Raw genomic sequence first — 23,150 nt, 5'->3', positions numbered from 1 at the left:
GCTTGAGAAAGTATCACCGTCTTTTGATGAATATACCTTTCTTCAAGGTCTTTCCACAGATCTGCAGGATCTTTTAATGTGAGATATTCATTTTTCAATCCTTCGTCAAGATGACGACGAAGGAAAATCATGGCTTTGGCTTAATCCTTCTGGGATGTATTATTTTCAGCCTTAATGAAATCTCCAAAATTCATTGAATCAAGATGGATTTCAGCATCTAATATCCATGATAAATAGTTGTTTCCAGATATATCAAGAGCATTAAATTCAAGATGAGAGAGTTTCGACATAATATAAATTTGTTACCTGAGTATTTCTAAAATTTGATCAAAGTCTCGTGCTGATAACGTGTTGTAAAATAAATAAGAAAAATGTATTAAATATGAAATAAAGACGTGTAAATAGAAGACTCTAGTATTAATATAATTAACTCAATAAAATTATTCATATATTTATATGCAGTAAATAGAAAGAGAGAGAGAAAATATTAGTAATGTATAAAGAGAAAAAAGAGTATTTTATTGTTTCTGTGTGTATATTTTTTTGTATCAATTTATGCCTATTTATAGAGATACAAAATTTACATTTCAAATTTCATTAAGTTTGCTTTATTCTAAAAATTTGTTTCTTTTACTATAGAAAAAATGATCCATTCATAAACAAACATCCATCATTCTTATCCATTTTCGTCACAACAGAAACAGAAAATTAGGTAGAAGGTAGCATATGCGAGCCACAGATGGAGAAGTAGTCATTCTCCTTCTGGAACCATCCCTCGACGTGGAGATTCTTCGCTGTGAAACATTGAACATTGAAATTGAATTGAATATGAAATGTGGTCCTTAATTAATTGTTGGCTTGCATTGTTTGTTGCTTTTTCATTTTGACGATTGAATCACCCAAGTCTTAAATGGCTTCACAATACACACTAAAGTCAATATATATGTAGACTCGGCATAAATTTATCATGTTCTCTCTTTTAAATAAAACAGAGGGTTAACTATCAAAAATATTTTGGAATTATTTAAACGTTCATAAAAATACATTTAAATTTTAATATTGACAAAAATGTCTCTAAATAATTTAAAAATACAACAAAAAATTCTAATAATAAATATTTTTTTTAAAAAATACCTTAAAATTAAATTTTGATACAATTTTTTGCAAGAATGATTATAAAAATAAGATATTATTATACTTAAAATTTGGTTATTTTTCATTAAGTATATATTTTTTATAATTTTTTTTGTTAGCAACCAATAATACTTTTAAAAAATCACAAAATAATATATACTTAACAAAAAATCACCAAATTTTAAGAATAATAATATTTCATTTTTCTAATCATGGATGCAAAAAATTGCATCAAAATTCAATTTCTAATGTATTTTTTGAGAAATACATATTTAATGGTAGTTTTTTTTTAAGATTATCTAACATTAAATATGTATTTCTCAAAAAATACATGATAGATTGAATTTTGATATATTTTTCTCCAAGCATAATTAAAAAAATTAGATATTATTATCCTTAAAATTTGGTGATTTTTTATTAAGTATATATTTTTTTTGTAATTTTTCTGTTAACAGCTAATAATATTTTTAAAAAATTATAAAAAATATATACTTAAAAAAAATCACCAAATTTTAAAAATAATAATATCTCTTTTTTTAATTATATTTGCAAAAAATCACATCAATATTCAATCTCTAAGGTATTTTTTGAAAATATATATTTACTGTTGAAAATTTTTGTCATATTTTAAAATTATTTAAAGACATTTTTGTCGATAGTAAAATTCAAATATATTTTTATCAGCGTTTAAATAATGTGGAGATATTTTTGGTGGTTAATCCTAAAATAAAATAAAATAAAAGGTAAGCATCATCAAAATGTTATTATTAAAATGCTAAGGGAAAAAAAATATCTTGTGAAGTCACTGCCAATTGAAACCGACTTGTCTCAATTTCTACTTCTCTTTATTCTTTTCTTTTTCCTTATTTTTATTTGGGTATCTCGTAACTCGCATCTGTAAGATTTAGAATAAAAAAAGTTGCTCAACTAGTTTATCAACAATTCACAGTTTCACACCATATGTACTTTCTTTATATTTACACAGAAAATATGTAGTGAAAATAATAAGCTTATATTTAAGTAATGACAAGAATAAATTTTAATTATATAACTAATCAATTTATTTTAATAATTAAGATTTAATTTTTTTGTATATCTATATTTAAAGTAGTGTTTATTTTCAGAGACTAAAACTAAAACTGAGAGACTGAGACTCAATATTGTGTTTGATAGTTAGAGACTGAAAACGAAATAAGAAAGAACAATAATTATCAAATAAAGTTACGTTAGTTAGAGTTATTTAGCGTAGTTATTAATTTACGTTGCTTAACTTAATTCGTTTACCGTGTAAACGAAATAAGCTTCTGTACCGCAAACGAGATAAGACACGTTTGTCGTTGCACGTATCACATTTTACACACGTGTTGTGTAACGGGGCTTATCTCATTTACAGTGTAAATGAGATATACACAAACTCATTTCTTTTATACTATAAACGAGATAAGCAAGGTCCGCGCCTATATAAGCAATTCGTTTACAGCGTGACTATTTCACTTTCAAGCCACTTTTACTTCCTTTCTCCCTTCTCTGGACATTTTTGTTGATATTATTGAGGCACTCAGATATTATAGTGTGCAAATGCACGAGTTGATGACATCAATCGCCGGTACCCTGAACACGATTTGGCATATTGTTGGAGCGATCAACTTCTAAGTTGGTGTTGTTATTTTCCTGTTCTAATTAAATAAGCATATAATTATAAATAGTGTTGCAATATAGATGTCCGATCAAGATAATTTTGAACGGTTCAAATGTTGATAGTGGGCAGTGATTAATTTCTAAGGTTAGACCTACTATTAATAAAACTTGAAAAAGTGAACCTTGGACAAATATAAATAAAAGACATGATTTGAGAAACAAAATACGCAACAAAACACTTTTCTCTCTCTCTTTTATACGCTGCTACATATATTAGTAAATATATATATATATATATATATATATATATATATATATATATAAATGATTCCTATTATATTAAGATAATAATATTGGTGGATATTAATATTAGAATCTTTTATTTATATTTTTTTATTTTATATTTATTTTTTTTTATTTATTTATTTTACAACATGTTATCAACACGAGACTCTGATCAAAATTTAGGAAGAGTCAAGTAATAAATTTTCATTATGTCAAAGCTCTCTCATCTTAAATTTAATTCTCTTGATATATCTAGAAACAACTAATTATCATAAATATTAGATGCCAAAAATTCATCTTGATTAAATGGGTCTTGGAGATACCATTAACGTTGAAAATAAAGTGTCCCAAAATAATAAAGCCAAAGCATGAGCTTTCTTCGTTGTCATTTTGATGAATGATTAAAAAATGAATATCTCATACTAAAAAATCTTGCAGATCTGTGGAAGAACCTTGAAGAAAGGTATAATCATCAAAAGACAGTGATACTTCGTCAAGGCCGATATGAGTGGATACACTTGCGTTCACAGAATTTTAAATCCATAAATGAATACAATTCAGCAATGTTCCAAATTACCTCATGAATGAAATTATGTGAGGATTAGAAAAATTTTTTTTGACTTTTTATGCCTCGAATGTGCTCTTGCAGCAGTAGTATCGAGAAAAATAATTTAAAAAATATTCTGAACTAATTTCTTACCTTCTTGTTGCTGAACGAAATAATGAATTGCTTTTAAGAAATCATGAAGTGCGTCCAACTGACGCTGCCCCATTTTCTGAAGCAAATATGGCAAATCATAAATTTAGAAGAGGTAAATGGCAAGGTTTTGGTAACAATAAAAATTATGGAAGAAAGAAAAAATTATTTTCACAAAAATGATCTCACCAAGAGTAGGATAAAGAACGAAATAATTGGCAAAATAAATCAACAGAGGATAAATATTCCGTTGTGGTGAAAAGGGCCGTTGGTCACATACCTCTCATACCCCAAGGCACTTAGTTGATCTTTATCAAGTATCCTTGAAAAAGGATGACAAAGAAAAGGAGACAAATTTTGTTTAAAAGGATGTTGTTGAAAATTACACTACTCATTATGAAGAATCTGATTTCTTTGAGTGAAGAAAATATTGGTCATTTAATCAATGATAAAAAAATATAACATTTGCGTTCGTTAAGTACTTTTGTAAATAAATAATATAAAAAACTTCTTGTTAAGATTTATTTCTTACGTATTTAAATTTCAAGTATGATGTATATAAATAATGTTTAATAAAATATTAATATTTATGTTTAAAAATTTTAAAATCAATAAATGTGTCAAATTCTATAATAATAATAATAAGGGTAAAGTATACTTTTTGTCCTTAAAGTTTGGCAAAAGTTTGAAAAATATCCCTAAGTTTTATTTTATTTCAATTTTGTCCCAGAAGCTTTCGATTTGCATCAAATATACCCTCAACGACTAAATTTTCAAAAAAATTTAAGACCAATCTAACAATAATGCATGAAAATTATGCTTGATTTGCTTGTATTGAAGATTGTTCTTATGAAATTATTGTTGACTTGGTCTTAAATTTTTTGAAAAATTAGTCGTCAGGGGTATATTTGATGCAAATCAAAAACTTTTGGGACAAAATTGAAACAAAATAAAACTTAGGGGTATTTTTGAAATTTTTGTTAAACTTCAGGGACAAAAAATATACTTTACCCTAATAATAATAATAATAATAATAATAATAATAATAATAATAATAATAATAATAATAATAATAATAATAATAAAATTTTAGTATATGATATTATCTTTATGTACAGTACTTCTTAGAAAAATAATTCCAAACATGAATACATTTTTTCTACACATGTATTTTTACTCATTTTATTATTATTATTTGTCTTTGAAGAAAATGGCAATGACATATAATGAAGATGTTTGTCTTGCGAATAGTGCAACTTTGCATACTATTCTCAAAAGTAATATATATTTTACTCATCTTGTACTAAAAGAAAAATGTGTTAATACCATTATTGGCTCAGAAAATGTGATAGAAGGCTTCGGAAGAGTTATAACTTTATTTTTTGGAAGAGCAAAATTCATAATAAATAATACATTATTATCTACTAAGTCTCTAAGAAACTTGTTAACTTTTAAAGATATTCATCGAAATGGATATCATATTGAAACCATGAATGAGGGAAATCATGAGTATTATATATCACAACTCATAATTCAAATAAAAAGGTTATATTAGAAAAGTTATCCTCACTTTCATCTGAGTTATATTATACTAAAATTAGTGCAATCGAATCACATGCCATTATAAATCAGAAGTTTGGTGCGCGAAATCAGAACTCGCACAACTTCATCCAAGTAATACCTTAGGTGAGTGAGGGTCGATCTCACGAGGATTGTCGAACTGAACAAGCAATGGTCGTCCTGTTGGACTTAGTCAGGCAAACAGTAAAAAGAGTTGTGTTGTTGTAAACGCATAAACGAGTGAACAAGAAAATAAAGAAAGCAATTAAAGGGTTTGGTGTAAAACAATGATGAGAAATTGATTAAGGTTCCGGAGATATTTACTTTTTCCAGATTAAAATGTCTTACTAACTATTTTAACAATGAATGATTTATTCTATGGCAAACCATAAGTGACTAAACCTAATCTCTTAGCGATTTAATCTCTTTTAATCTTCATCAAACGCCACTCTCGTGGTCACTCGATTCCGATTAGAGGGTTAAGTTCAGAAAACCAGTCTAATGCCACAAAAACCCTAATTACCCAAAGCTAACATGATTTTATGTCACATATCCCAATTAGTTCATGTAATTAGAAATTTAGGAGGAAATTATTTTCAAGCTGTAGTTCAAGCGAGATAATTCTCTCGAGAATCACAAGAACTCAAATAGAAAAGGACCATACTCTCGTTTCACCCAATTCATAAAATTAAGAACGAAAATAATCCTTAGAATTGAATCAAAACATTAATTAAAATAGAAGAATAATAGTTCTAATCCATAGAAATAAACAGAGCTCCAAACCTTAATAAGGAGGTTTAGTTACTCATGACTTACAGAGAAAACAGCGTTCTGAAAAGTACGGCAGGAAGAAGATTCTAAACCTAGGTGATCTTTTGCTTTAAATACTAACCTAATAATAAACGCTAGACCTAAAAAAATATTGTTTGTAAATAAAAATTACCAAAAGAAAATAAACTAAGCTAAGAAGTGCTAAATCCACTTGAGAGGCCCAAAGATGAGTGATTCGGGCTGCTGCTAGCGTTTAATGCCAATAATGGGCATTAAATGCTCCAAAGGGGGTCAAAATTCGTGTATGCTGAGGTCCCCTGCTGTCGGGAAGCACCGGGTGGGCGTTCAGCGCCGGCAGGGGGAAGTTTCTAGCGCAGGTTCTGTCCCTCTTGGGTGCTAAACACCAGGCTCGGCGTTTAGCGCCCACTTTGGAAATGATTCCACAAGAAAAGTATAGACTATTATATATCATTGGAAAGCTCTGAAAGTCGGCTTTCTAACACTGTTAGAACCGTATCAATTAGACGTATGTAGCTCAAGTTATGCTTGTTGGAATACAAGGAGGTCAGGGTTGACAACATCTACTATTCTTTCTTCGTTGTTGCACAAAACTCCGCCAAATTCGCCCAAAATTCACCTGAAATCATAAAAATACCAAAAAAACTCAAAGTAGTATCCAAAGAGGATTTTTTCACTAAAATATAATAAAACTTGATAAAAATCTAAGTAAAAACAACTAGAAAATGCTAGGAAAAAGGGTATAAGATGCTCACGCATCAAAGTTTACTAGCCCAAATGAATTCATAATTTGGCATGATCGATTGGGTCATCCTGGAACAACTATGATGTGGAGAATTATTGAAAATTCTCATGGACATTAACTAGAGAACTAGAATATTCTTAAAGCTAGTGAATTTTGTTGTGCTGCATGTTTTAAGAGAAAACTAATTTTAAGGCCACCACTAGTAAATATTGGATTTGAGTCTCCTGAATTTCTAGAATGGATTCAAGGTGATATATGTGGACTCATTCATCCACCATGTGGATCTTTTAGATATTTTATATGGTCCTATTAGACGCATCTTCGAGATGGTCATATGTGTGCTTATTGTCTTCTCGCAACCTGATGTTTGTGAGATTACTTGCTCAAATTATTCAATTAAAAGCACAGTTTCTAGAAAATCCAATCAAAATAATTCGTCTTGATAATGAGGGTGAATTAACCTCTCACGCTTTCGATGCTTATTGTATGGCCAATGGTATAAGTGTTGAACATCCAGTAGCTCATGTTCATACATGAAATAGACTAACAGAGTTACGTATTAAACGGTTCCAATTGATTGCTAGATGGTACAAAATTTTACAATCCACAAACTAACTGGCAAGTCCACCGGATCGTACTAAGTAAAACCTCAGGTGAGTGAGGATCGATCCCACAAGGATTGATGGATTGAGCAACAATGGTCGAATGATCCCTTAGTCAGGCAAGCAGAAAGTGATGTTTTGAGAGTTCCAAAAAGCATTAAACAGTAATTCAAAGAGAATAGTGGAATTGTTGTGAAATATATGAGGGGAAACAATTAAGGTATCGGAGATGTTTACTTTTTCGTATTAAGTTTTCTTACCAAATATTTCAATCATGCAAGATCTATTTCATGGGAAACCAGCAATGACTAAACCTTAATGTCTTAGTGATTTAGTCTCCTCTAACCTAGTTAACCGTCAATGTCTTGGTCACTTAATTTTGATTAGAGCATTAAATTCAATTCTAGTTTATCGCCACAAAACCCTAATAACCCAAAGCTAAGCGGATTATATGTCATGTATCCCGAGTAGTTCAAGTAATTATCAATTTAGGAGAAATTTACTTTCAAGCTGTTGTTCAGGTGAGGTATCTTTTCCAAGAATCACAAGAACGCAAATAGGATAAGGGTCATTCTTCCGATCCACCCAGATTCATAAAATGAAGAACAAAAGTAATCCTTGAAACCGAATCAATACATTAATTAAAATAGAAAAGCAATAGCCTTAATCCATAAAAATTAACAGAAATCCTAACCTTAACCGAGGAGGTTTAGTAGATCATGACTTCAGAGAGAAAACTAGTGCGGAAGAGAGAAGTTCCCTAAAGGGTGAATCTTTTATATTTTATTTCTAACCTAATTGTGATTTTAAACTAAAATAAAATAATAAAGTCTAAACCTAAAAGATTTTGTTTGTAAATAAAAATTACAAAAATAAAAGATAAGATAACAATTAAAAGCTAAATTCAACTAAGGATGCTCCGAGAGTGAAAGTGGATCCGGATTGCCTGGTGCTAAACGCCAGCTTGGCATTTAGTGCCCAATGGTGTAGCTCCAATTCTTCTCTTTCTTGCACAAAACTCTGCCAAACTACTCTGAACTTCACCTGAAATAATCAAAACACCAAAAGAACTCAAAGTAGCATCCAAAGAGGCTTTTAACACAAAAATATAATTAAATTCAATAAATTCTAACTTAAAATAAACAGAAAATAAGGGAAAATAAGGGATAAGATGCTCACGCATCAACAACAACCACAAATTTGACTGCAAAAAGTGGAGAATGTACTAACCTCCGAAGAAGACATTGTTGAGTTGCCGAAGAAGGCTTCCACTTCTGAAGTTCTGCTATCGCTCGGCGAGGATAGTCGGTTGCGACGGAAACTTGGCGATGGAAAGGGCTTCCCAGACTTGATGACTGCGACGGCCGCTACGGAGAAGACCGTTGCGATTGGGCCTCGCGACGAAGAACGATGTGGGGGAACCGCTTATTGGATTGCGTGATAACTGAGAAGGAGTTGGCGAATGAGGGAGGCACTGCAGATGAGGGAGGGTCGGACTGTCGGAGGGAGGCGGTGAGGCGGTATGGATGGAGGAGCCGAGCAGAGGAACGGAGAATGGAGAATTCAAAAGTAAAAAATGTGGGATTAGGGTTAGGGGAGGCACTGAGAGCTTAAGAGACGCTGATTGACTTGGGCCTTGGGGTTGGGGATTTTTGTTGTTAGTTAAAGGTTAAAATGGTTAAAATATTAAAATGTATGCATATCTTAGGTTCGGTTTGGTTCAGTTTCTATAGAGCCAACCGAAAACCAAACCGAACCGATCGGTTTAGTAAAAAAAATAGGTTTTTTCGGTTTTCAAGTCAGTTGTTGTAATTTTCAATTCGATTTTGTGGTAATTTTCGGTCCGATTTGGTAACTTACACCCCTACCATCAGCACTCCCATAGCAGTCACGGGGTTGGTAAGAACTTTCCAAACCCGTCTCAAAATCTGTTCCCAGATCTCTGGGTACTCCTTTGGCTGAAGATCAAAGCGGATCTCGGGGATCACTTTCTTTTTGCTCACTATCTCATTAAAGTGATCCCCGTGGGTCTTAGAGAAGAACCGTTTGAAATCATAAGGACCGGAGGCGGGAGCTTTCTTTTTTCTCTTCCTTGGAGAGAATTCTCCAGTTTTTGGTACCATAGAGATAATAAAAAGAAAGAAAAATGGAGCTCCCCAACACCAAACTTAAAGGTTTGCTCGCCCTGAGCAAAGAAAAATAGATACAATGGTGAAAAGAATCGAAAGAGGTAAGAGATAGTGAAAATAAAATGATGGAAAAGAAAATATATAGAGGGGGTGGGGTGGTGGGTCACGGATTTGAGGGTTCAAGAAAGGGGAGGGCGGGAATTGAAAATGAAGAATACGGGAATTGGAAGTAAAAAGAAGGAAATGTAGAAGAAGTGGATAATATGTGGTGAAAATAAAAGAAAAAAGAGGTATATATAGAGGATGGGGGTTCGGTTGTGGAGGTAGGGTGGGGGTAAGTAAAGGTGATTAAATGGTGCTAATGGTGAATGGGGAAGGTGAATATGGGGAGGTGTATATTTGGTGGGATTGATGTGAAATTATTGGGTGATGGAGAGGTGGATAAGTGTATGGGAAATGGGTGGATGAATATGGATGGGAAGGTGGGTAGAGGGGTAAGAGAGAGTGGGGTTTGAATGGTCAAAGGGGAGGGGTTTCGGGAAGGGACCGTTGGTAACAGTTAAGCCCCTTCTCTATATTCGAAACTCGGGTTACTAGCGCTAAATGCCAGCCCCGGAATTTATCGCCAGAATTGAAACTTTTTTTGAATCATTGGGGAGCGAGCCTTGGTGCTAAATGCCCAACTGGAGTTTAGCGCCCTTGGAGGTATGGTGCTTCATTGAAATTCTGCTCCTTGTGGGCGTTAAATGCCCACCTGGCGTTTAACACAAGATTTTTCATTCCCTTCAGGGCGTTAAACACCCTCCTGGAGTTTAACGCTAGCACCCATTCTACCTTCCCTGGCATTAAACGCCCAACTGGCGTTTAGCGCCAAAACACTTCATGTGGAATGTCCTCCAGGGTGTTCAATTTTTCCTCCAAAGTCCTCTTGTTCCTGTTCTAAGCATTTTGCATGACTACAAACAAAATTAAACCAAGAAAAACTATGAATAATACTAAATAAAGAATTCAAAGACAATTTAAAACAAATTGAAAGAAAAGCAAAGGATATTCACGGCTGGGTTGCCTCCCAACAAGCGCTTCTTTACCGTCACTAGCTTGATGGTCAGCTCCACTAAGAAGGATGGTGGTCAAAAAGGCTTAAATCCTCACCCCTCAATGTGAACCTTTTTCCTGTGCTCTCAAGGATCAACTCAATATGTTTTAGAGACAGGATCATGTTCATTGTATGAGGCAAAATTGGGCTTGCAGTGAATACCACCTTCATTCTTGGAGAGAAGTCTTCAGAGAGAATCTTCTTGTTCCTCCAACCCCTGGTTACCTTCCTCTTAGGAACGTCCTCCTTGGTGGGTAATGCACTCCCAATACCAAAGTTAGATTTGATGTCAGGAGGAATGGTATTGACTCCCACCAAAGGAGGCTTGTGCTATGAACTCCTCTTTGTATCAGTCAGGGTTCCTTGAGGACTTGTGTTAGTGAGTCCACCCTTCATACAAGTGCCTCCTTCATTAGAGTGATGTATAGGTTTAAAAACCTTAAGTACCAAGTAATCCTCATACATCCTCAAAACCAGTTCACCTTTTTCAGCATCAATCAAGGCTCTCCCAGTGGCTAAAAATGGTCTTCTGAGGATTAGAGAGTCATTTTCATCCTCTCCCATGTCAAGGATCACGAAGTCTGCATAGAGGAAAACTTCTACAATCTTGACCAAGACATTCTCCATTATTCCATGTGCCTGTTTCAGAGACTTGTCTGCCATTTGTAGTGCTATCCTTGTTGGTTGTGCCTCTTAGATTTGGAGCCTCTTCATCACAGACAATGGCATTTGATTGATGCCTGTACCAAGATCACACAGGGCTTTGTCAAAGGTTATGTTCCTAATAGTGCATGGAATTTGAAAGCTCTCTGAATCTGACATCTTTCTTGGCAAATTGGTCTGGATTAATGCACTGCATTCTTCAGTCAGGACCACAGTTTAATCTCTCTTTAGGGTCTTCTTTTAGAGAGTAAGCCTTTCATGAACTCAAAATAAAGAGGCATATGTTCCAGTATCTCAGAAAAAGAAATATTGATGTGTAACTTTCTGAAGACTTCCAAGAACTGTGAGAATTGTGCATCCTTGGTCTCCTTTTGGAACTTCTGAGGGCATGGTAGCCTTGGCTTATGCTCGGACGCCTCCGATAGGGCATGTATTATGGTACTCTCAGTCTTCTCTGTGGTTTCAACAACACATGCTTTCTCCTTTGGCACGGATTCACCTGCAACTGTGATGGCCTTGCACTCTTCTCTTGGATTAAGCACTGTGTCACTGGGAATAGTGTTAGGAGGCCTTTCAGGTATTTGCTTGCTCAACTGACCCACTTGTATTTCCAAGTTCCGAAGTGAAGCTTTGGTCTCTTGCATGAAACTCTGAGTGTTCTTGGAGAGTTCTACAACTATATAAGCTAGGTCAGGAGTGTTCTGAGGCTGGGAGGTCGCTTGTTGTTGCTGAAAGGGTTGAAACTGAGGGTTGTTAAATTTATTCTGATTAAAACCGCCTTGAAAGCTATTGTTGAAGATCGGATGAGGCTTTGGGGTTGCTCTCTCCATCCAAAATTTGGGTGATTCCTCTATCCCTGGTTAAATATGTTAGAGTAAGAATCATGATTGGGGTTTCTAAAGGAATTGCCCATATAGTTAACCTATTCAGGAACAGGTTGAGCATACTGTAGGTCTCCCCTTGGTTGAAGCCACTACTCATGTCATAAGATGCATCTTGAGTATTCATAACTGAGACTTGCATACCACTCAAGTGCTGAGTAATCATACTAATCTGTTGAGACATAGCCTTGTTTTGGGCAGGAATGGCATCCAAAGTATCTAGCTCGATGACTCATTTCTTCACAGGATTCCCCTCAGAGGTGTATAGATATTGGTTATTAGCAACCATCTCAATAAGCTCATTAGCCTCTTCAGGAATCTTTTTCATATGTAAAGAGCCACCCGCAAAATTATCCAGACACATTTTGACTATCTCTGAGAGTCCATCATAAAAGATTTGTAGTCTGATCCAGTCGGAGAACATGTCAGGAGGGCACCTCCTGATCATTGACTTATACCTCTCCGAGACTTCGTAGAGGGATTCACCATCTCTCTTCCTGAAAGTCTGAACATCCGTCCTCAGTTTAGTTAGCTTCTGAGAAGGAAAGAACTTGGTCAAAAACTTGTTGACACCTTGTCCCAAGTATCCAAGCTCTCCTTGGGCTGAGTATCCAATCACTGCTTTGCTCTATCCCTCACAGCAAATGGAAAGAGCATCAGCTTGTAAACCTCATGATTCACCTCATTGGTCTTTACAGTATCACAGATCTGTAGAAAATTAGAAATAAAGAAGTTCGGGTCTTTTTGCGGGAGTCCATGAAACTAGCAATTTTGTTGCACTAGAGTGATCAACTGTGGCTTCAGCTCAAAGTTGTTTGCACCTATAGGAGGCACCTCAATACTGTTCCTATAGAAATCATGGGTCGGAGTAGTGTATGAGCCAAGCATCTTTCTAGGCTTCTCATTACCATTCGGATTCTCCACATTAGCGGGATCTGTAGTAGCCTCTTCAACTTCCTTCTCAAAAGTATCCTTGAGATTCTCACCAGCTCTGTAAGCTCTAGCTTATTGCAAATCCCGCCTCGAGGTCCTCTCAGGTTCAGGATTGAAATCTAGAAGATGTTCTTTGTTTCTGTTCCTGCTCACAAACAAACAAAAACAAAGAAATAGTAAGAATCTCTACGTCAGAGTGTAGAGGATTTCCAGTGAGGTATCCAATGTAAAACAAATAAGTTAAAATAAACTAATAAAATAAAGCAATGGAATTCGAAAATTACTTAGGAAGCAATGATAATGCCCAAATGCACGGGTTTGATTTTCACACTAAAAGTAGAATTTGTCCGTTGTAAGTATTGTCCAAACCCAACAATTGAGCATCAATCAAATAATAAAGTCAATACAAAATAACTGAGAGTAATTAAACCTCGGGTCGTCTTCCCTAGGAGTTGCAATGAAATGTATAATTATTGGCTATGGGAGAGAGCATGGGGAATCAGGAATGAAAGCAAGAGAGCAAGGAATGTAGAATTCAAGAAAGCAATAAACAAGCAAGGAATGTAAATGGAAACTCTTGGCAAGAATTGGAGAATTTAGGATTCCTATCCTAGTTATGGACCACAGACATGGCAATTGTGTGGAATCAATCCAAATCAATCAATCCTCCTTGAGAATTAGTCAAAAGGACATAATTGATCTCAATCCATAAGTTCTAGTCAACTCACTAATTACTTAGTGAAAGACTAGCGTCAATGGAAAGCAAACCAATCAACCATTCTCACACAATGCAGAGTGGATATCCACAACTCAATTCCACCCAAACATCCAATTTCTCAACCAAGAGTGTGAAAACTAAACATGCAAGAAATTAAACATTAAAGCAATAAAAGTCAAAGCAATTAAATGCAAGAAAAGGAAACTTGAAATGCAAGAAAGCTCTTGGCAAGTAATTGATAGCCAAGGCTACCTATCCTAGCCATTGACTACAAACACATGATGATTATGAAGAGTTAATCCTACTTAGTCAAACTTACATTGAAGATAAGTCAAATAGGCATAGCTAATTTCAATCCATAAGTCCTATGTCAACACTAAGGGTCACATAGAGTCAATGGAGACCAAATCAACTAACTACTCTAATGTATCAAACAAGAATGGACATCAATGACTCAAGGAACACCAAAGTCCACAATTCCAAGCCAAGAGTGAGGAAAAGCTATGTAAAAACTAAGCCAAGCATTTTATCAAACACTTGGTGTGCATGAGAATAAAATAACATTAAATTGTATTAAAAATAAAATCTAAAATACCAAATGCAAGAAAATCATAACAACAACTAAAGAAAGCAATAAATGACATGAAAACATAAATTTACATTAATTAGAATTAAAATGACAAAAGTGTTCATCAACATGAAAGTTGACATAAAAGAGAAAATAACAAAAGAGATGAAGAAGATAAAGACAATAAAGCATAGAAACATAAATGAAACTACACTAAAACAAGAATTAAATGCTGAAATTAAAGGAAATTAAACTAAACCTAACCTAATTCTAAAGAGAGGGGGGAGCTTCTCTCTCTAGAAATTAAGAGAAAAGCATGTAAAAGAAAAACCTAATTGCCCCCCTTCATTCCTCTTCACTTTGGCCTCAAATAGCTTTAGAAAATGAGTTGGATTGGGTTTTGGAGGCCCAAAAATCACCCCCAGCGATTTGCATTAATGACCTCACATGCATGCATGCGTGCGTAGGCACGACCTACTGTGCGTACGCACGGTTGCGCAGAATTCCCATCGTGCGTACGCACGACATTTGGTGCGTACGCATCCTTGCACGAAGTCACCGTTGTGCGTACACATCTTTGTAGCAGCTTCCAAATCTTATTTTCTTCATGATTTCTCCCCTTTTTGATGCTCTTTCTTCACTTCTTCAACCCAAACTTGCCTTGAAAACTTGAAATCACTTAACACATACATCAAGGCACCAAATGGGATTAAAGTTAATTAAAATTGACCAAAATAAGCACAAAAGAGCATGTTTTCACTTTCAAGCATAATTTAGGGAGAAATCTCAAAAGCATGCTATTTAGATGAATAAATGTGGGTTTATGTGATGAAATCCACTTAAATCAAACCAAAATATATCGTAAAATATGGACTCATCAATTCTCCCACACTTAAACAATAGCATGTTCTCATGCTAAACACAACCAAAGGAGATGAATGAAAGGGTAAATATTTTATTCAATGCAACTATATTAAATGCTATCTATATATATCTACAATATGCTTCCTATTGAGTTTGGTAAAAACAAATAAAGGAATCTCAATCAATCCATAGTACAAACTTAGGGCCAAGACAAGAAAATATAGCAATATAATCAATGTCCAAAGATTTGATTTGAAATTTCTAAAATTCATTTCAACAAGTTGCAAGAAGGCACAAGATAGGCAATGGAAACATAGAATTGAGCAATTGAAACCCTCACCGGATGTGTTTACACTCTAATCGCTCAGTGTTTAGGGCTTAATCACTCAATCCTCCTTTAATTATGTTTCTCAAAGATTTGCAAGTCGTCTAACAATCAACTAATATTTGATGCATGAATACAAATATCATGAGGACTTTTGTGGGTTGTAATGGGGCTTAGGTAAGGGTAGGATTAATATGGTTAAGTGGGCTATTAGATTGGATCTTTGATTAGCTCAAGTACCCACCTAATCCTATATATCATCCGATATGCATAACAAAACAATCCTAACTACCCATTTATCCCTTTCTCACATTCACTCATGCATTTTCTTTTCAATTCAACCACATATGCATCTCTTATTTTCATTATTATTATTATTATTATTATTATTATTATTATTATTATTATTATTATTATTATTATTATTATTATTATTATTATTATTATTATTATTATTATTATTATTATTATTATTATTTTTTTTTTTTTTTTTTTTTTCTTTTTCTCCTTCTTTTTTTTTGACAAAGAGGAGATGCATATGCTTCTAAGTAATGAATGCATGAGTATTTTTCCACTTTTCCAAATATTTTCAATGAACACCCAAAACACTAACTACCAATGTCTCCCACAAATTCCCCCCACACTTGATTAACATACACACCCTCAAACCCAAGCTAATCAAAGATACAATCAATGGACATAATGGTTTTTCACTTAGGGTGAATGATGTGCTTATAATGAGAACAAAGGGGAATTAAAGGCTCAAAAAGTGGTTTACAAAGATAGATGCAAGGATTGGCCATATGGGTTAGTGAGCTATACAAAGATGGCCTCAATCATACTAAATGCAATCCAAAACAACAAATATAGGACATATAGACTAAAGCAAATCTAAGATCACAATCATAAAAGGAGTTTATAACACACAAGAACAAAATTTGTAATTGAAAATATGCAACCACACACTTTAAGCTCAAATCTCACTTGGTATTTGTTGAAGCTCTTTTCTATGTTCCATAAAAAGATACTTCAAGCAAGTTCAAAAATAATTTTCAAATCTAATCAATGGATGATAAACCTCGTTTTTAGGGTTTATCATGTATAGATTTTAAGGGTTTTATCAATGATCTTCCACACTTATTCATATAAAATTGCATGATTTTGTGTTCCTTTCCCCAATTTGCTTCATAGATGAAAACATGCTTCTTTTGCATCAAAATTGATATATTGTAATTCTCCTCTATTACCATTCGATGCCATGATCCGTTTGTTAAGTGGTTTCAGAAGTTATAGGGCAAAATGGCTAAGAGGAGTGAAGGAAGCATGCATGAATGGGAGGAGCATGGAATAAAGTAGAATTTTAGAATTTGGGCATGCGCACGGGAGCGCACCGTACGCGTACGCGCGGATGTCCACCCCCAAAGCCAGCGTAGTGGAGCCGAACGAGAAGCCAGCGCGCTTATATGGCTAGGCCATAAATCCTTGGACGCGCGCGCGCACTGTACGCCTACGCGTAGGTCACGAAAAACCCCAGGGGAGCGTACGCGTACTGTGCGCATACGTGCCGATGTGCGCACATGATTTTTTTAAGAAGAAAATGTGACCAGTGATTTCAGGCAGTCCCAGGCCCTGTTTTGGGGCAGAATTTTGGAGGGAAAAGCTTAAGAAGACCAAGGATTAGGGGGTTGGGACAATTAGTCATAATTCTAGATATTTTGGGTAGTTAGTTACATTTTGCTTTTAGAGATAAAAACTCCAACTTCTCTCTAGGATTTCACTTTCTCCATTGTAATTCTCCTTTGATTTCGTGGTGAGATCCATTGCTAATTCACTTTTACTTTGATACAAGTTGTAGATCTACTCTTCTTCTACTCTCAATTAGTGTTCTTTTGATTCTATCTCTTGGATCTAGATTTGTGACTTTGTTACTTTGAATTTTGATTAATGAATTGAGAAATTTCATTCAGTTGTTTGATTGTTGATGATTGCTTGGATTAGTTAGCATTAATTCAATTCTTTTCTCTCAATTACATCATGTCTTCTATGATTGCCTACCAATTGTTTGTGATAATGACAACTCTAGCTATGGAGTAGATTTCTCTTACTTGGCTTAGGGGTTGAGTTATTGGAGACACTTGAGTAGTGGATATCAATTGTTGATTAGGAATTGAAAATTGCTAATTGACTTGGAGTGCACTAAAGCTAGACTTTCCTAGGGTGAGACTAGGACTTGTGACTCAAGTTAGTTACTCTCTCTTGACTTTCCTCCATTATTAGGGGGTTAACTAAGTGAAGCAATAATCAACTCTTATCACAATTGAAGGAAACTATAATGATGGAACTTCCAATACTTACCCTTAGCCAAGGCTTTTATCTCAATTAATTGTTGTTTACTTTTGATAGCTTGAATTCTTGCACCAACTTTTAAAACCACAAAAGACTTCCTAATCAATGATGTGCATTCTAACGCAATTCCTAGGGAGAACGACCCGAGATTAATACTCTCGGTCATAGATTTTAGAATTGTTTGATGCGATATTTGCGTGTTGGTTAGACTATACTCACGATTGAATTTATTGCTAATTTCTAACCGGCATAAGAATACCTCATTCATTAAAATGGCGCCGTTGCCGGGGATTTACTTATGTGTGCCATTCTTTTGGTTAGTGTGAATATGTTAATATGTGGATACTTGCATTTCTCTCTTGATTGTTTGTTTGTTTGATTGTTAGTTAGGATTAATCTTTGCTTAAGTACCACTTGATGTCATGAGCTTCTTATCTCCTTCATTGTATGACGCGTTCACTACCAAATCCGAGCTTAGCACCATTTGATTCAAAAATTGAAAGAACTTTGCTTCATATTAAGAAAGCTCGGAGGTGGTTAGCCTTTGAGGAAGGTGAAAAGCTTTTTTCCAATTCACCAACCATATCCGAAGTGGATTCTGACTCGTCATTCAACGAAGGCACTAATTACTCTTCTGTTGATACTACTAATAGTTCTTCTTTTGATCTAGGTGTTGACAATATGGCCGCTCCAAGGAGAGTTACTCTCAAGGAAGCGGGTGCACCAGACTTTGTTCTCCAACCTCTTCATGTGCTTCATCCCAACTTGAATGCAAACTTTGAACTCAAGACCGCTCTCATCAATCTTCTACCGAAGTTTCATTGACTTCCCGCACAAGATCCAATTAGACACCTCAAGGACTTTCATGGTGTATGATCAACCACTAGGCGGGAAGGATCCGATGAAGTGGCTATATGGTTGTTTGCCTTTCCTTTCTCTTTTGAGGGAAGAGCCAAGGAGTGGTTTTATACCTTGCCTAGTGATGTTGTCTCCGATTGGGACTTGCTTAGGAGAGAATTCCTTGATAAATTCATGCCCGTGAAAATGACAGACAAGCTAAGGAAGGAAATCTCTTGTATTGTACAAGGCGAGATGGAAACTCTATATGAATATTGGGAACGGTTTCGCAAACTTCTTGACTCATGTCCCAACCACATGATTGACACTCAAGTATTGCTTAGCTATGTGTGCCAAGGCATGAGAGAGCAAGATAAGAATCTATTGGATGCCTCAAGCAACGGTTCTTTGTCAAAGTATAGGACGGCGGAGGAGGAATGGCAACTCATTACCGACTTGGCCGTGAATGAAGTCTCTTCTAGTGGTGAAACCGCTACCATTACCAAGACCTTGTGTGAGATGACAAGTCTTCTAAAGCAACTCCAAGTGAATCAACCACAACCTCCACCCTCTCCTCAACCCCAACAAAGCCAACAATTGGTCCCCCAAAAAGTATGCGGTATTTGCTCATGCTACTCCCACTACACGGATGAATGTCCGAGTCTCCAAGAAGATAACACTATAGCGGCTACCCACAACTTCTATGATCGCTTCTACTATGATCACCTTAATCAAGGTTACCATTCACAAGGGAGCAATTACAACCAAGGGTACCCCCAACAAGGAGGCAATTATAACCAAGGGAGTAACAACTCTAATCAAGGTTGGAGGGATAGCTCCAACCAAGGTTGGCGGGACAATTATCAACACGGAGGTAGGGACAATGGAGGCAACCAAAGATGGAACACCAATAATCCACAAAACCGATACTCACAAAACCCTCCAAATCAACAACCAAACCAAGGAAGGAACTACCAAACCTACATACCACCTCATAGACAACCACTTCCACCCAACTAATCACAAGCACCATAAATCACCTATCCTTCCACTTCTCCAAATCAAGATGAGACACTCCGGTCCATACTCCAAGGGCAAAAAGAACTCCAAAATACACTCAACTCAAGTCTTAATGGTCTCACTTCCACCCTCCAAGCTCTCATTGCTCGCATGGAGCCACCTTCTACCTCCAATCCTCAAGCTCCAAACTCTAGTGCTATACCTTCTCAACCTCTACCTAACCCCAAGGGTGGCATCAACGTCGTAACCTTGAGGTCCAGAACTCAATTGAAAGAGAGGGACTCAAAGGCACCTAGTCCAATAATAGTCACTCAAGAGGAGAATGGAGTTGAGATAGAAGAAACTAAAGAGGAGGATGAAGCACATGTGATAGTTGAAGATGAAGACCCTCAACCAAGGAGTGAAGTCCCTAGAAAGGAGCAAGTCTTGGAGGAAGTGGCTCAACCAATCTCATTTCCTACATTGGCAAGAAAGGCTAAGAAGCGTGTAGAACTTGACCCAAAAATGGTAGAGATGTTCAAGAAAGTAGAGGTAACTATCCCTCTCTTTGATGCTATACATCAAGTGCCTAAATATGCGAAGTTTCTTAAGGACTTGTGTATGAACAAAGATAGAATTCATGAGTTAGAAACCATTCTGTTGGGGAGTTCTATTTCGGCTTTTATGGGAGCTATCCCGGAGAAGTGTGTTGATCCGGGCCCTTGTTTAGTCTCTTGTGTCATTGATGGAGTCCAATTCATTGATTGTATGTGTGACCTCGGTCTATGCGTTAGCATTGTGCCTCTTTCCGTTTATCATATATTGAAGCTCCCACCATTGAAGCGGTCAACGGCTAGGTTTGTCTTGGCAGACAAGAGCATAATAACCGTTACGGGTATTGCGGAGGATGTGTAGGTCAACATAAAGGGTTTGATATTTTCAATTGATTTCTATATCATTGAGATTCCAGCAAGTGAATCCGAAAGGACATCATCTATCCTACTCGAGAGGCCATTTTTAAGGACCTCTAGATTCAAGTTGGATGCCCATTCGGGAACTTACTCATTTGAGATAGATGGGAGAGTTGTAAGTTTTAGCTTAGAAGAAGCAATGAGGCACCCACCGAAGAACCATTCCATATTTTGGTGTGACTTAATTGACAACATTGTGGCCGAAGTGCATTATGCAAAGCTAGATGAGAAACATATGGTTGAAGAAGATAGTGAAGAACCAAGTGAAGAAGTTCAAGTGACAAGCCAAGAGCAAAAGCTAGAATTGAAGCCACTACCGCCCCACCTAAAGTACTCATACCTTGATGAAGCCCATAAGTTCCCAGTGATTATAGCAAGGGAACTAAATCCTCAACAAGAAGAGTTGTTATGTGTTTTGAGGAAGAACAAAAGGGCAATAGGGTGGAGTTTGGCAGATCTAGTGGGGATAAGTCCCTAAGTGTGTGAGCACTGGATCTTTTTCGAAGAAGAAGCTAGACCCGTAAGACAACCTCAAAGGTGATTGAATCCCACCATTTTAGAGGTTGTCAAGAAGGAGGTAACCCGGTTACTCGAGGCGGACATCATCTACCCCATTTCGGATAGTGAATGGGTGAGTCCCGTTTAAGTTGTGCCAAAAAAGTCCGGGGTGACCACAATCAAGAATGAAAGCAGGGAGCTCATAGCAACACGGGTGCAAAACTCTTGGCGAGTATGCATAGACTACCGAAGGTTGAACTCGGCCACTAGAAAAGATCATTTTCCACTTTCGTTTATCAATCAAATGCTCGATCGATTATCCGGTAAATCCCATTATTTCTTTCTAGATGGCTATTCGGGGTCCTTTCAAATACACATTACTCTAGAGGACCAAGAAAAAACAACATTTACTTGCCCTTTTGGAACTTATGCCTACAAGCGTATGCCATTCGGCTTGTGCAATGCACCAGAAACTTTCCAAAGGTGCATGATGAGCATATTTGCGGATTTTCTAGAGCAATGCATGGAGGTATTCATGGATGACTTCACGGTATATGGTGATTCTTTTGATCATTGCTTGGATAACCTTGTCTTGAATTTTGAGAAGTGCCATTTCAAGGTTAGACAAGGCATTGTTTTAGGACATATTGTTTCCAAAGATGGTATTTCCGTAGATCTAGCAAAGATTAATGTTATATCTAGCTTGCCTTACCCCTCTTCCGAGAGGAAAGTCTGTTCTTTCCTTGGACATGCAGGATTTTATCGAAGATTCATAAGGGACTTTAGTAAGGTAGTATTGCCTCTATCAAGATTTTTGCAAAAGGACATTGAGTTTGATCTAAGCAAGGAATGCATGTAGGCTTTTGACAAGCTCTGGGTAGCATTGACCCAAGTTCCCATCGTGCGAGGACCGGATTGAAGTCGGCCATTCGAAATAATGTGTGATGCTTCAAATTTTGCCGTGGGAGCCATGTTAGCACAACGCGAGGGTAAGAATCCATATGCCAAAGCCTATGCATCAAAAACACTAGATGGAGCCCAATCCAACTACACTACCACCGAAAAAGAACTATTGGCAATAGTTTTCACCTTGGACAAGTTCCGAGCATATCTACTTGGTTCAAAGCTGGTAGTGTACTCGGATCATGCAGCGTTAAAGTATTTGTTGGCTAAGAAGGAATCCAGACCGAGATTGATTAGATGGGTTTTATTGTTGCAAGAATTTGACTTGGAAATTAAGGATAAGAGTGGTACGCAAAACCTAGTGGCGGACCACTTAAGTCACCTTGAACACACCGAAGGCGATACCACTCCTATTAATCATTCTTTTCCTTTTGAGGGCTTGCATGCAATCTCGAAAACCATTCCTTGGTATGCATCAATAGCCAATTATTTGGTGTCTCGCTCCTTCCCTCCTAATCTCTCCAAACATCAAAGGGATAAGCTAAAAAGTGAATCCAAATACTATGTGTGGGATGACCCATACCTTTGGAGATGTGGGGCGGATCAAGTAATTCGGAGGTGCATACCATAAATTGAATTCCACTCAATCTTGGCAGCTTTCCACTCCTCCGAAGGGGGAGGCCATTTTGGACCTCAAAGGATGGCAAGGAAAATCCTAGATTGCGGATTTTGGTGGCCAACTCGTTTCAAGGACTCTTCTCATTTTTGTAAATCTTGTTCTCAATGTATTAGATTTGGTAATATCTCCAAGAAGGATGAAATCTCCCAACAAACCATGCTATTTTGTGAGATTTTTGATGTGTGGGGAATAGACTTCATGGGGTCATTTCCAAATTCTAATGGTTTTCTCTACATTCTATTTGCCGTTGATTATGTGTCTAAATGGGTGGAAGCGATACCCACCTGGAC

The 23,150-nt window shown here is 36.1% G+C and overlaps 1 protein-coding gene across 1 annotated transcript in view; it reads right to left on the bottom strand.

Annotated features, from left to right (window-relative positions):
- The window catches only part of LOC148544724 (uncharacterized), a 199,100-nt gene that overhangs the window by 13,030 nt on the left and 162,920 nt on the right, over positions 1 to 23,150 (bottom strand). The gene's annotated exons all lie outside the window — the stretch shown is intronic.

The sequence above is a fragment of the Arachis ipaensis genome, chromosome B9, assembly GCF_059453495.1.
Source record: "Arachis ipaensis isolate K30076 ecotype BB chromosome B9, ASM5945349v1, whole genome shotgun sequence".
Lineage (NCBI taxonomy): Eukaryota > Viridiplantae > Streptophyta > Magnoliopsida > Fabales > Fabaceae > Arachis > Arachis ipaensis.
This window is presented reverse-complemented; position numbering and strand designations above follow the sequence as displayed.